A 15,305-nucleotide genomic window follows, 5' to 3' on the forward strand; every position below is an offset into this window, starting at 1 on the left:
AATTGATGAATTGAAGAAATTCGATTTTTTATTGGATATGTTTTATAGGAAAAAGTATAAAATATAGTTTTTTTGTTTTTTTCAAAATTGTCGCTCTTTTTCTGTTTATAGCGCAAAAAATAAAAACCACAGAGGTGATTAAATACCATCAAAAGAAAGCTCTATTTGGGTACGGGATCACATGGTGGCGCAATTGTCAGTTAAAATAACGCAGTGCCATATCATTAAGGGGGTAAAACCTTCCGGGGTTTAAGTGGCTAAAACGGAGCTCCATCCAAAAGGGAAAGTTCCGCTTTAAGCACTCCTCCCCCCTTCTATGCCATATTTGGCATGTCATTTTTTTTTTTTTTTTTGGGGGGGGGGGGCAGGTACCTAGTTTTGACAGGTACACGCTTCCCCTCCTGTTCTGACCGCCTAGACGACCCAAGAGGAAGTTCTCCTCTCCCCCTCCCTCCCTGCAATCTTCTGGGACACATCACACGTCCCAGAACATTGCCCAAACATTAGGAACGCGCAGCATGGCTCACAGATGTGCAGTGTGCACCTGCCTGTGAAGCCACAAGCTGTCACAGCCGGGTGCCCACACTTGTAATGCCGGAGCCGGGGAGAGGAGAGGGAGAGAACGGATCATGGCACAGGTGAGTGTGTGTTTATTAAAAGTAAACAGCTATAGTTTTTTTGTAACTGTTAACTTTTAATGAACACAAAAACAGCTGGAACTCCTCTTTAACCACCTCCCACCCGGGCCATTGTACATATACGGCCGGGTGGGAGTCTCGTCCTTCTGAATGGACTTTCCTGGAACGTCCTTCAGAAGGAGAGAGATCGCGCAGCCGCGGGCGCGCGCAGCGGCGCGATCTCGATGTGCCTGTGTCCCTAGGACACAGAGCAACAAGACTCGGCAGGAGGGCCCTGTGATTGGCCCTCCTGATCACATGACGGCTGTGTCCAATCACAGCCGTCATGTAATGTCAATACAGCCGTTGTAACGGCTTCGATCTCTTCTCCTCCTGACAGATCCTGTCAGTGAGGAGAAGATCAGAGGATCGATTCTGCAGCCGGGGTGATCAGTGAGTATTTCTGATTACTCACTGATCACAGGGGGGTCTGTGCTGGTAATCAGATGATTGATTACCAGTGCAGCCCTGGGGGGAGGGGGTGCCACTAGAGCCACCAGGGATGCCCACCCATGACCACCAGGGATGCCCACCATGGCCACCAGGGATGGCAAACAGGGCTCAGAGAGCCTGCCAGTGGTGCCCCCCTATCAGTGCTGCCCACCAATGCCATCTATCAGTGCTGCCCACCAGTGCCCGTTATTGCCATCTATCAGTGCCGCCCACCAGTGCCCATTATTGCCCACCAGTGCTGCCTATCAGTGCCCATCAGTGCCCCTCATCAGTGCCGATCAGTCCCGCCCATCAGTGCCACCTATCAGTGCCCATCAGTGCCCTCTATCAGTGCCCATCAGTGCCGCCGATCAGTCCCCATCAGTGCTGCCTATCAGTGCCCATCAGCGCTGCCTATCAGTGCCCACCAATGCTGCGTATCAGTGCTATCTATCAGTGCCACATATCAGTGCCCATCAGTGCTGCATATCAGTGCTACCTATCAGTGCCCATCAGTGCTGCATATCAGTGCCACCCCATCAGTGCCACCCCATCAGTGTCTCCTCATCAGTGCCTGTCAGTGCGGCGTCATCAGTGCTCATCAGTGCAGGAAAAAACGTATCTATTAACAAAATTTTATAACCTAAACAAAAAAACTTTTTTTTTTTTCAAACTTTTCGGTCTTTTTTATTTGTGCACCAAAAAAGAAAAAACCTGGCGGTGTTCAAATACCACCAAAAGAAATCTCTATTTGTGGGGAAAAAATGACACAAATTTGGTTTAGGTACAGTGTTGCATGACCGCGCAATTGTCATTCAAAATGCAACAGCGCTAAAAGCTGAAAATTGGTCTGGGAAGGAAGGGGGTTTAAGTGCCCAGTATTGAGGTAGTTAAAGTAATTGCGATCTTTGCATAAAAGATCAAAACTGTAAAACAAAATGTTGTGCAAGTTTACAGTTCCAACCTGTTGAGAAACGCTAAATGGCAAAAACTGTAACTATGCAAACAGTGCTAATTCACATTTTATTTTTATTTTTTTCCTGCAGTTCTGCTAAAATTCATAATTTAATTAAAGTGCCTGCTCCACCTAGTGTCAATGTGACCTAACTACAATCATTTCTGTTTTCTACAGGAGAGGGAAGAATATTTTAGTCAATAAATTTAGTGATAAATTTGTCTATTGCTTGTGTTTGTTTATTCCAGAATTTGGTTCTACAGCTGAAGGTAGACTATAAACACATACAGGCACATTGTAATTAAAAATTATAACTTACATTTCACATTAATGATTTTTTAAAGGGTCAAAGACCAAGTGGGAAATGTATTTAATGATATATTAATTGTAACATTTTAAAATTTTTTTGGAATAAAATGGTATGTGTTTATTTGGTACTCACGAAAAATAAAAATGTTATATAAAAAAAAAAAAAAAAAACACTTTGTCTATGACTGGTAAAATCATTTTGCAACCACAGGAAGACCTCCTGCGCTCTGTAGATTTAAAAAAAAAAAAAGCTATATATATATATATATATATATATATATATATATATGTGTGTGTGTGTGTGTGTGTGTGTGTGTATGTATATATATACATATACATGTATATATATATATATATATATATATATATATATATATATATATATATAGTGGGTACGGAAAGTATTCAGACCCCCTTAAATTTTTCACTCTTTGTTATATTGCAGCCATTTGCTAAAATCATTTTAGTTCATTCTTCTTCCTCGTGAATGTACACATAGCACCCCATACTGACAGAAAAACACAGAATTGTTGACATTGTTGCAGATTTATTAAAAAAGAAAAACTGAAATATCATATGGTCCTAAGTATTCAGACCCTTTGCTGTGACACTCATATATTTAACTCAGGTGCTTTCCATTTCTTCTGATCATCCTTGAGATGGTTCTACACCTTCATTTGAGTCCAGCTGTGTTTGATTATACTGATTGGACTTGATTAGGAAAGCCACACACCTGTCTTTATAAGACCTTCCAGATCACAATGCATGGCAGAGCAAATGAGAATCATGAGGTCAAAGGAACTGCCTGAAGAGCTCAGAGACAGAATTGTGGCAAGGCACAGATCTGGCCAAGGTTACAAAAAGATTTCTGCTGCACTTAAGGTTCCTAAGAGCACAGTGGCCTCCATAATCCTCAAATGGAAGACGTTTGGGACGACCAAAACCCTTCCTAGAGCTGGCCATCCGGCCAAACTGAGCTATCGGGGGAGAAGAGCCTTGGTGAGAGAGGTAAAGAAGAACCCAAAGATCACTGTAGCTGAGCTCCAGAGATGCAGTCAGGAGATGGGAGAAAGTTGTAGAAAGCCAACCATCACTGCAGCCCTCCACCAGTCGGGGCTTTATGGCAGAGTGGCCCGACGGAAGCCTCTCCTCAGTGTAAGACACATGAAAGCCCGGATGGAGTTTGCTAAAAAAAACACCTGAAGGACTCCAAGATGGTGAGAAATAAGATTCTCTGGTCTGATGAGACCAAAATAGAACTTTTTGGCCTTAATTCTAAGCGGTATGTGTGGAGAAAACCAGGCACTGCTCATCAACTGTCCAATACAGTCCCAACAGTGAAGCATGGTGGTGGCAGCATCATGCTGTGGGGGTGTTTTTCAGCTGCAGGGACAGGACGACTGGTTGCAATTGAGGGAAAGATGAATGCGGCCAAGTACAGGGATATCCTGGACAAAAACCTTCTCCAGAGTGCTCTGGACCTCAGACTGGGCCGAAGGTTTACCTTCCAACAAGACAATGACCCTAAGCACACAGCTAAAATAACGAAGGAGTGGCTTCACAACAACTCCGTGACTGTTCTTGAATGGCCCAGCCAGAGCCCTGACTTAAACCCAATTGAGCATCTCTGGAGAGACCTAAAAATGGCTGTCCACCAACGTTTACCATCCAACCTGACAGAACTGGAGAGGATCTGCAAGGAGGAATGGCAGAGGATCCCCAAATCCAGGTGTGAAAGACTTGTTGCATCTTTCCCAAAAAGACTCCTGGCTGTATTAGATCAAAAGGGGGCTTCTACTAAATACTGAGCAAAGGGTCTGAATACTTAGGACCATGTGATATTTCAGTTTTTCTTTTTTAATAAATCTGCAACAATGTCAACAATTCTGTGTTTTTCTGTCAGTATGGGGTGCTAAGTGTACATTCATGAGGAAGAAGAATGAACCTAAATGATTTTAGCAAATGGCTGCAATATAACAAAGAGTGAAACATTTAAGGGGGTCTGAATACTTTCCGTACCCACTGTATATACATATACATGTATATATATATATACATGTATATATTTACCTTCTGTTACCTTCTATTATTCTATGCTAGTATTCTAGCTTTCAGAGAAACTAACGGGGAGTATTGTACATGCAATTTTCAAAGCAGTTATACAAAAAAAAAAAAAAAAACTCCTTTATAAGTAATAGTCATGTCTCTTAAAGTCTTCAGGTTGCATTTTGAGACAAGTTCTATTTAAAAGCGGATCTTCACTGCATCAGAGCCCCACAAACCAAAAACACTATTTAATTCACGTTTAATATTCAAAGCAAACTCCCCCATCCATCTAAGTCTCCATGCTTTTTTTTTTTTTGTGGAGAAATCCCTTTTAAAAAACCCTCAGCATTTCTGGCTATGGCCATCTTGAGTAAGGGCAAATGATTCATGTACAATTTACTTCCTGGAATCCATCTGCCCCTAGTTCAAGCATCCTCCCTTCCTGAAGACTCCTGGGATGTATGACATCATTTGCCTAGGCAAGAAACCAGGAAGTAACTGAAGAAATATAAAAAGAAAAGTTTAAAACAAGTAAATATGATAAACTTTCCTATCTATTTACTAATGCTAGCAGCATAAAAATAATCTATGTTCACTGGTAGAGTGAAGTTCCACTTTAAGAGGAGCAGAGAATCGGTGTGTTACTTAATTTATTCATTTGTGGTTTCAAATGCACTTTATGGAAAATTAAACCCATATCTGCTGTAGCACTTCCAAGAACTCAAAGAGCTAACAGGAAACATTGAATTCAATTAGCCATGCAACACACTAGACAATACAAAATGTAATTGTTCTGAACAAGAAGAGCTAATATGATTGCTGTTATGATGCAACTTTAAAAGATTAAAGAAATCTATTCTAATCTGATCCACTATGTTAAATTTATTACACTATAACAACTAAAATATGAAGTCTACAAACAAATACAACCGCAGAGAGTATTTTGCAACTAGAATAAAACTACAACTTTCCTATTGGAATTATTTTTAACTAAGGAAGGATTAAATAGTTCAAAAAGGCCTGCTTGCTTTGGAAAGTACAAATATTATGGTGGATCCTAGCACTGGGCAGTTTGATATTTACATTAATTGTCCATTATCCATGTAACACTACCCCCAAAGGAGCCACTTGGTAATTTGGGTTCTCTATTCTGCGCCTCAACTCCAAGAACAACCTCTGACACACCTGGTTGAATAAAAGTTACTGCAATCACTTATAGGAACACGAATATTGATACCTTTAACTCAGCTGTGAATTAGCACTAAGAAATAGACACAAGACAGATTAGTGGTAAATGTATTGGTACAGGTTAGAATAAGTGGTGGTTTGGGCATAGATGACTACACAGAGGGTAGGTGCAGACACAATTTGCTAGACAGTATAATCACTATGCCAAACTAACTTAGAATAGAGTTCTATACCACTAGACTGGAAATAAATACTTAAATAAGCCAGAAGTTAAATGTCAGCAATAAACAGTGCATATAAAGCATTAAATGCAATGTATCTATTTTAGAGTGCCCTCTAGGAGAATGTCTAGGACATGGTGCAATGTCCCTTGAGAGGTACCTCTTATTATAAGCATAAGGCAAAGATCTTTGTGTAGCAGCTGTAAAGAAGCAGCCTTTAGTTCTAGCTCCTCAGCTGGCTAGTGTTGTGGCCTAGTTATGCCATTGGTGCACGAGAATAGTCCCAGTCAAGCCTGCAGGCAGCAATAAGGCTACTGGATGGTTGCATGGTAAGTTCCTATAGGGCTCAGTTTCTCTAGCAGCAGATAGCAAATCCCAACAACAGCAGCTCACCATCTGAAAATACACAGCGATTAGTACTCTCCTTTGCACCCAGGTGACTGTTGGCACCCCTGAACTTATCATGCTGGATCCTGCTCCCGATATGCAGCAGTGATAGTGCACATTGGACAGAAATCTGCCCCTCATAAAGGAGAGAAGGATACGCGCTTAGGATAAAAATCGCAATTAAAATCATAGGAAATTGGCTGCAGCCTACCTCATAACTGTTCACAAATAATGTGCAGTGAAGATGAAGGGATGGTAGGGAGGTAAGTGGCGCTGTCAAATATAGGTAAAAGGATACAAGAGAAAATATGTATATATGTGTCCACACTGTAAGAACTTCTTGCCAGATGAGTGTTCAAATAATACTTAAGTACATGAAATAAACATCAAGTAAATACTTCTACGTAATGTGCTGGTTAATATACACCAAAAATGGACATAAATAAATAAATAATATGCTGAATTAATACCCAAATAAGTGACTGATAGTGGTAAAAGGAAAGGGACCCTTTTATAGAAATAAAGTGCATATAAATAAGGTGACAAAGTGTCTCAGTGGTATAAATTATTCGATGTATCAAAAATCATTGGTAAACCAAAAAGGTGCAAATATAAAGTGCTACCGTGACTTTATGTGCATATACTCTGTACAGAGCGAACCCCAAAGGGAAGGGGTGGGTGCAAGTGAATACTACTCAGTATTCAAACTAATACAACATTGTTTTTTAAAAAAGCAGGTAATTAATGGTGCAATGAGATGCGATTCCAGATCGCATGCATAGTAAAGGAGGTGGAAAATTGCAGAGAAATATATACAATAAGGTGTCTATCACCTTTATAAAGTGAGGTATGAGTCTCCAAAAAAATTATTATAATGGTCCCAATCGCACAACAAAGTGCTCCAGTGCAGGTTTTAAATCGGTGCAACTATATTAATAATATAATGGTCCCAATCGCACAACAAAGTGCTCCAGTGCAGGTTTTAGATCGGTGCAACTTCACATCAGAGGTGACACCATGTCACCCCTCTCTCTCTCTCTCTGTCACCCCCTCTCTCTCTCCCTGTCACCCCATCTCTCTCCCTGTCTCCCCATCTCTCTCTCCCTGTCACCCCCTCTCTCTCCCTGTCACCCCACTCTCTCTCTCCCTGTCACCCCCTCTCTTTCTCCCTGTCACCCACTCTCTCTCTCCCTCTCTCTCCCTGTCACCCCCTCTCTTTCTCTCTCTCTCTCCCTGTCACCCCTCTCTCTCTCTCTCCCTGTCACACCCTCTCTCTCCCTGTCACCCCATCTCTATCTCCCTGTCACCCCCTCTCTCTCTCTCTCTCCGTGTCACCCCCTCTCTCTCCCTGTCACCCCCCTCTCTTTCTCCCTGTCACCCCCTCTCACTCCCTGTCACCCCCTCTCTTTCTCCCTGTCACCCCTTCTCACTCCCTGTCACCCCCTCTCTTTCTCCCTGTCACCCTCTCTCTCTCTCTCTACTTGTCCCCCCTCTCTCTCTCCCTCCCTGTCACCCCCTCTCTCTCTCTCCCTGTCACCCCCTCTCTCTCCCTCTCTCCCTGTCACCCCCCTCTCTCTCTCCCTGTCACCCTTCTCTCTCTCCCTGTCACCCCCTCTCTCTCTCTCTCTCCCTGTCACCCCCCCCCCTCTCTCTCTCTCTCTCTCCCTGTCACCTCTCTCTCTCTCTCTCTCCCTGTCACCCCCTCTCTCTCCCTGTCACCCCTCTCTCTCTCCCTGTCACCCCCCCCCCTCTCTCTCTCTCCCTGTCACCCCCTCTCTCTCTCTCTCCCTGTTACCCCCTCTCTCTCTCCCTGCCACCTCTCTCTCTCCCTGTCACCCCCCTCTCTCTTTCTCTCTCTCCCTGTCACCCCTCTCTCTCTCTCCCTGTCACCCCCCTCTCTCTCTCTCTCCCTCTCTTCCTGTCACCCCCTCTCTCTCCCTGTCACCCCCTCTCTCTTTCCCTGTCACCCCCTCTCTTTCTCCCTGTCACCCCTTCTTACTCCCTGTTATCCCCTCTCTCTCCCTGTCACCCCCCTCTCTCAACCCCTCTCTCTCCCTGTCACCCCCCTCTCTCTCTCCCTGTTACCCCTCTCTCTCTCCCTGTCACCCCTTCTCTCTTTCCCTGTCACCCCCCTCTCTCTCTCCCTGTCACCCCCCTCTCTGTCTCCCTGTCACCCCCTCTCTCTCTCTCTCCCTCTCACCCCCTCTCTTTCTCTCTCTCTCTCCCTGTCACCCCCTCTCTCTCTCTCCCTGTCACCCCCTATCTCTCCCTGTCACCCCATCTCTATCTCCCTGTCACCCCCTCTCTCTCTCTCTCCCTGTCACCCCCTCTCTCTCCCTGTCACCCCCTCTCTTTCTCCCTGTCACCCCCTCTCACTCCCTGTCACCCCCTCTCTTTCTCCCTGTCACCCCTTCTCACTCCCTGTCACCCCCTCTCTTTCTCCCTGTCACCCTCTCTCTCTCTCTACTTGTCCCCCCCCTCTCTCTCTCCCTCCCTGTCACCCCCTCTCTCTCTCTCTCTCTCTCTCTCCCTGTCACCCCCTCTCTCTCCCTCTCTCCCTGTCACCCTTCTCTCTCTCCCTGTCACCCCCTCTCTCTCTCTCCCTGTCACCTCTCTCTCTCTCTCTCCCTGTCACCCCTCTCTCTCTCTCTCCCTCTCTCCCTGTCACCCCTCTCTCTCTCCCTGTCACCCCCCCCTCTCTCTCTCTCCCTGTCACCCCCTCTCTCTCTCTCTCCCTGTCACCCCCTCTCTCTCCCTGTCACCTCTCTCTCTCCCTGTCACCCCCTCTCTCTTTCTCTCTCTCCCTGTCACCCCCTCTCTCTCTCTCCCTGTCACCCCCCTCTCTCTCTCTCTAGCTCTCTTCCTGTCACCCCCTCTCTCTCCCTGTCACCACCTCTCTCTTTCCCTGTCACCCCCTCTCTTTCTCCCTGTCACCCCTTCTTACTCCCTGTTATCCCCTCTCTCTCCCTGTCACCCCCCTCTCTCTCCCCCTCTCTCTCCCTGTCACCCCCCTCTCTCTCTCCCTGTTACCCCTCTCTCCCTGTCACCCCTTCTCTCTTTCCCTGTCACCCCCCTCTCTCTCTCCCTGTCACCCCCTCTCTCTCTCCCTGTCACCCCCTCTCTCTCTCTCTCCCTCTCACCCCCTCTCTTTCTCTCCCTCTCACCCCCCTCTCTCTCACCCTGTCACCCCCCTCTCTCTCACCCTGTCACCCCCCTCTCTCTCTCTTCGTCACCCCCTCTCTCTCTGTTACCCCCCTCTCACTCTCTGTCACCCCACTCTCCCTGTCACCCCCCTCTCTCTCTCCTTCTCACCCCCTCTGTTTCTCTCCCTCTCACCCCCTTCTATCTCTCCCTGTCATCCCTCTCTCTCTGTCACCCCCTCTCTCTCTCCGTCATCCCCCTCTCTCTCTCCCCCTATCATCCCCTCTCTCTCCCCCTCTCTCTCTGTCACCCCCTCTCTCGGTCATCCCATCTCTCTGTCAAATGTTCCCCCTCTGTCACTCTCTGTCAAACGCTCTCTCTTTCTCGGGGGGGGGGGGGGGGCGATACAGCTCCTCGCCAAGGGCTGGAGACCCTAGTTACGCCTCTGCCCTTGGCTAACTGGGAACACCACTGGGGATCCTGTTGTGTATACTCTCAATGACCAGGTATAGTCCGGGTGCACATGTGAGGAACAGTAGGTTTGTATAGTGTAGTACCATTTTAAAAGCGTATAATTTAATAAAGAAAAGTACTCATATATACATGAAATAAATCAAGCATAAAATATCAGCATGAGCCGGGAGGTCTGCCGCACTGAAGCTATTTCAGAACGCTGTACATTCCACGCGGTCCGGAAGTGCATTCCAAAGCAAAGGCGGAAGTGACGCAGTGACTGCCTTTGCTTTGGAATGCACTTCCGAACCCCGTGGAACGCACAGCATTCCGGAATAGCTTCAGCACGGCAGACCTCCCGACTCACGCTTGATTTATAAAGTGCTGACAGGGCTGCCTTTTATCTCCCATAATATTTGTATTAGCCATTGAAACCTTGGCAATAGTGATCCGCCACAACCCAGACATTTTGGAAATAGAGAGCAGGGGGGAGGGAAGAGTCATAAGTGTGCTTTATTCGCTGATGACATTTTGCTGTTCATCACATCCTCGCACACCACGTTACCAAACCTCCTATCGCTATTAAATCGATTCGGGAAAATTTCCGGCTTGCTAGTCAATCATGATAATTCGGAGGTGCTGAACGTTAACTTACCAACCCCAACGTTTCAGAGTATCAAGTCTCGATTCCCCTTTCTATGGCAATCAACGTCCCTCTCTTATTTGGAAATCTGACTTACTTCCAATGTAACCTCACTGTATAAATCTAATTACCCACATTTATTTGCTAAGCTTTTAGAAGATGTGAAGGTGTGGTCTAATGCAAACTTGTCCTGGATGGGAAGAACAACGTCTGTTAAAATGACAGTTCTTCCTAGGTTATTATATTATTTTCAGACTCTGCCAATCCAAGTCCCCCGCAGATGGCATGCGCCGATTCCAATCCAAAATCCTCCATTACATATGGGCGGGGGGGGTCAAGGGTCCCAGAATAGCTCGGGAAACAATGTACACCCCTGAAGACCTGGGTGGTCTGGGAGTGCCCGAGTTTCAGAAATATTACACAGCTGCACAACTAGCCCCATTATGTCAACTTCACAGCCATCACTATTGTCCCGATTGGGTCCCACTGGAGGCTCAGGCTTATTCTCCACTTGCAATTGACCTCATCCTTTGGACTTCTCCATACAGGTACGGCGATTTATGCAGCCAAGCCAGCCTGCTGCAGTATATATGCGGTGGGCGGTTGGCAAGTGGTTAAGCTTAGTGACTGGATGCTCAGAGCAGAACACTGCATCCTGGGATGAAGAGGACGTCCCCCCACTTCCAAATTCTTCATTGTGCTACCCTGCAAGGCACCACACTACTTTTGCAGAAAGATGTGGTAGCCATGTTCAGCTCCTACTGCATATGTTTGTTTCTAGGCCCATACATTCCAGTGGCTTGTCATTACTAATAGTGGTGATGGAGATAAGGAGGGAAGGAGAGAGAAGGAAAGAAATAAGTAAAGAAAGAGGGATGGAGGGACAGCAAGACCCAGATCCTACACCAAAACAGCAATATGTGTATGCCAGAAAGATTTACAATCAGCAGATAAAGATATTCTAATCACCATCCCCCAGAGAGATCCCATCAAACAGATACAAGAGATGGTCAGAGACTATGCAAAAATGATACAGGAGATGGTCAGAGACTGTGCAGACATGATACAGGAGATGGTCAGAGACTGTGCAGACATGATACAGGAGAGGGTCAGAGACTGTGCGGACATGATACAGGAGATGGTCAGAGAGTGTGCGGACATGATACAGGAGATGGTCAGAGAGTGTGCGGACATGATACAGAAGATGGTCAGAGAGTGTGCAGACATGCTACAGGAGATGGTCAGAGAGTGTGCGGACATGCTACAGGAGATGGTCAGACAGTGTGCGGACATGCTACAGGAGATGGTCAGAGAGTGTGCGGACATGATACAAGAGATGGCCAGAGAGTGTATGGACATGCTACAGGAGATGGTCAGAGAGTGTGCGGACATGATACAGGAGATGGTCAGAGACAATGGCGGTGGGTGCTCAATGGGCCAGGGGGGCGGCAGATGGACTGCACCATACACCCCCCCGGCCCCCACCAGGCCGCACACCATACACCCCCCATCCCCCCGGACCACACCAGGACCCCCGTAATGCATACTGAAGTTGTCCTAGAAGTACATCAGAGAACATTTAAAAACTGCATCTTTATGATCTTAAGAGGGGATACATATGTTCTTTATAAAGAAGATTGAATTTAAAAAATAAAAAATATAAAGTGTGTGAATGTGGCTCCCAGAGCACAACAGCTGCAGCTTGCCAAGAGTTAAATCCTCTCCTGCCACCATAGGCTGGGAGGGAGAACGTGGCTGTGAGTTTCAGGTGTGCTCTTTCTATTGCCCCGCTGCAGAAAACGTCTGATGACGAAACGCGTACAGCGCCGTCACATCACTTCCGGTTCCGGTATCCTGGTGGAACGCATTAGAAACTTTTAAATACATAAAGGGAATCAACTCGGTAAAGGAGGAGAGCATATTTAAAAGAAGAAAAACTACCACAAGAGGACACAGTTTTAAATTAGAGGGGCAAAGGTTTAAAAGTAATATGAGAAAGTATTACTTTACTGAGAGAGTAGTGGATGCATGGAATAACCTTCCTGCAGAAGTGGTAGCTGCAAATACAGTGAAGGAGTTTAAGCATGCATGGGATAGGCATAAGGCTATCCTTCATATAAGATAGGGCCAGGGACTATTCATAGGATTCAGATATATTGGGCAGACTAGATGGGCCAAATGGTTCTTATCTGCCGACACATTCTATGTTTCTATGTTTCACGCTCTGAATTGTCTTTTAACATGTGAGTACCCATTTATTGTACATTGATTTTGAATAAAGGTGTAAACGATATTACACTATCGAGCCTTTCTTTGCCCTATGTGACCCTCCCACCCGCACATACCATTGAGTGACTGGACCCCACTCACGGACCGCCGGATATCACATTACCAGGAGAAGACTCCACTAAGCCTGTTTTCTCTTTGGGACACCCGGGACCCCCAGGGACTGCCCACAACACTCTCCCCCAGCACAGAAGTGAGCTAAAGAGTCAAAGGAAGGAGCACCCAGCTATATTCCAATACCCGCTCTATACCCCTGTGTGGGGTGGGTATATCTGGTTAGTAGGTCTTTCTACTAGGGGTCACCCCGCACCTCGCCAGTCACCCACCTTGGGGTTATCGTAAGGTTGTTCCCACTATTTACCCGCACATCTCTCAAGTCATGGACTAATTTCCCTTTCTCTTTTTCAATATTGGCCTATTGGACTTTATTCCAGTCAGACATCTAACTGTCATTCATTGTGCACATTTTTGCACTATTCGTTGTGTGATTCAACTATTAATCTTTTTTCACTTTATTTTCAGTGCTATTTATCAAGCACTGCATATCACCAGCACATATTAATTCTACCACTGCATCTATCTATTTATTCAGATCTTATCATACCACTTACCATTTATTATTTTGGTACGCACTTTGCACTTTCTCCACGTTTTTTCACTGGTCATTTACTCATATTGCATTTTATTAGATGTTGATTGCATAATAATTTCAAGTGTTTTTTTAATATATATTTATTATTGCTCTATTTTACACATATATATGTTGTGCACAACTATATCACAGTTTTATATTTATTTATTTATTTTATTTACACCCACTGTACCGGCAGCGCCAACTACCCTATTTCCTACTTACCATGCTATAGAAGATGGTCAGAGAGTGTGCAGACATGATACAGGAGATGGTCAGAGAGTGTGCGGACATACTACAAGAGATGGGGTCAGAGATTGTGGACATGATAGAGATTGTCTTGTGTACAGAGAAGAAGAGGGTGATAAATCTCCTTTAGTCCTATGGTGTCCTGGTCGGTCCCTGGACTCCTCCGTCCACAGCCTGGCCGCTCCATTCACCGGTGTCTCCGGGGGGCGTTCCCACTTCATTCAGGGTGGCACCATGATGTCATTGTGCATGTGCCCCCCGCCCGAGCTCGAATTGGCCAAGCTGGGCCAAGCTTGCCTGAGCAGCGCATGTGCAGTTCTAAAGTCAGTCCACAGCCATGTTTTTACAGGCGGAAGCTGTGGCCATCCAGGACAAAGCCAAATTTCTTGGAATTCTTCCCGGCATACAGTCAGACCGGGACCGGGAAAATCAGGACAGTTGGCAACTATGGGCCAAACATTGCACATGAGCAATAGGAGCTAGAAGCAGCTGGGAGTTTTATTCTACAAAGTCAACAACTCGATAGCAAGACTGAAGTATTCTGTTAGGTGACTGCCACTCAAGGGGGGTAGAGGGAACATTAAAAAGGACAACTTCAAAAAAACTGAAATTATCCTTTTAATCTCTATTATTGCACTTACCTTTTGAACAGCCCTAAATCTGAACCTGGAAAAAATACAGGTGTGTAATGCATTCTCAATACCATGCTAACTCTGAGCTCACTGCTATATGTCGAATCGGCAGGGAGATGGCATAGCACAGATTCAAGGGGGGAGATACTGCATATTTAACCTGACACAGCGTTTGAAACCTGATGGCTCTGACGTAAAGAAAAAATGAATGCTCATTCTGGAAATAAATTGAGTTTTCTGGTTAAGAGTTGCAGTATTTTTTGGTAGCATTAGGAGGAACTGTAGTTTGGAAAACTGACAGCTCTTGCCATTATTTCTAAGTATGCCCAGGATACTTCAAATTATGCCAGGCTTACTTCCAGGTTTGCGCTCTTCCAGCCCTGACAGCTCTATGATCTCCATAACTGCTACTGCTGTCTTCTCCATCACTTCCATCCTATCCAAAATATTCTTATCTTAGCCATTGACCTACCATTGATCCTGAAGAATCTGCACGTGTGCTTGCGTTAAATCATGGAAATCACCCCATTCCATTCTTGGTATTTTACAAAACCCTAGATTGGACCAAGAATGTACACTGCACTAAGCAGATGCTGTAGGGCGTAGTAGTATGTGTAGGCATTACACATGAAAAATATTTGAAAAGGGAAGGTATTTTTTGGCAGAAGAGATACACTTTGGAGCATGTTTATAAAGCAGTGAACATGACTTTCACCAAATATGTACTGCTGCTAAATAAATCACATATTTCAAACACATGCACCTGGAAGAGGACTTTTTCCTCACTTCCTGTTTAGTTATATAACAGGAACTAAAGGGAAATTCCAATAATGGGACACAGATGGTGGATAAAAAAAATCTGACAGAGGTTATAACCCTCCCTTACAGAGGACAAGGGGGTACTCTCTACGTCTAGAGGAAAACAGATTTCGTCTCCAAATACGGAAAGGTTTCTTCACCATAAGAGCTGTGAAAATGTGGAATAGACTCCCTCTAGAGGTGGTTCTGGCTAGCTCACTAGATTGCTTTAAAAAAGGCCTGGATTCTTTCCTAGG

Source organism: Pelophylax lessonae (assembly GCF_965119305.1).
Source record: "Pelophylax lessonae genome assembly, chromosome: 4".
Taxonomy (NCBI): Eukaryota; Metazoa; Chordata; class Amphibia; order Anura; family Ranidae; genus Pelophylax; species Pelophylax lessonae.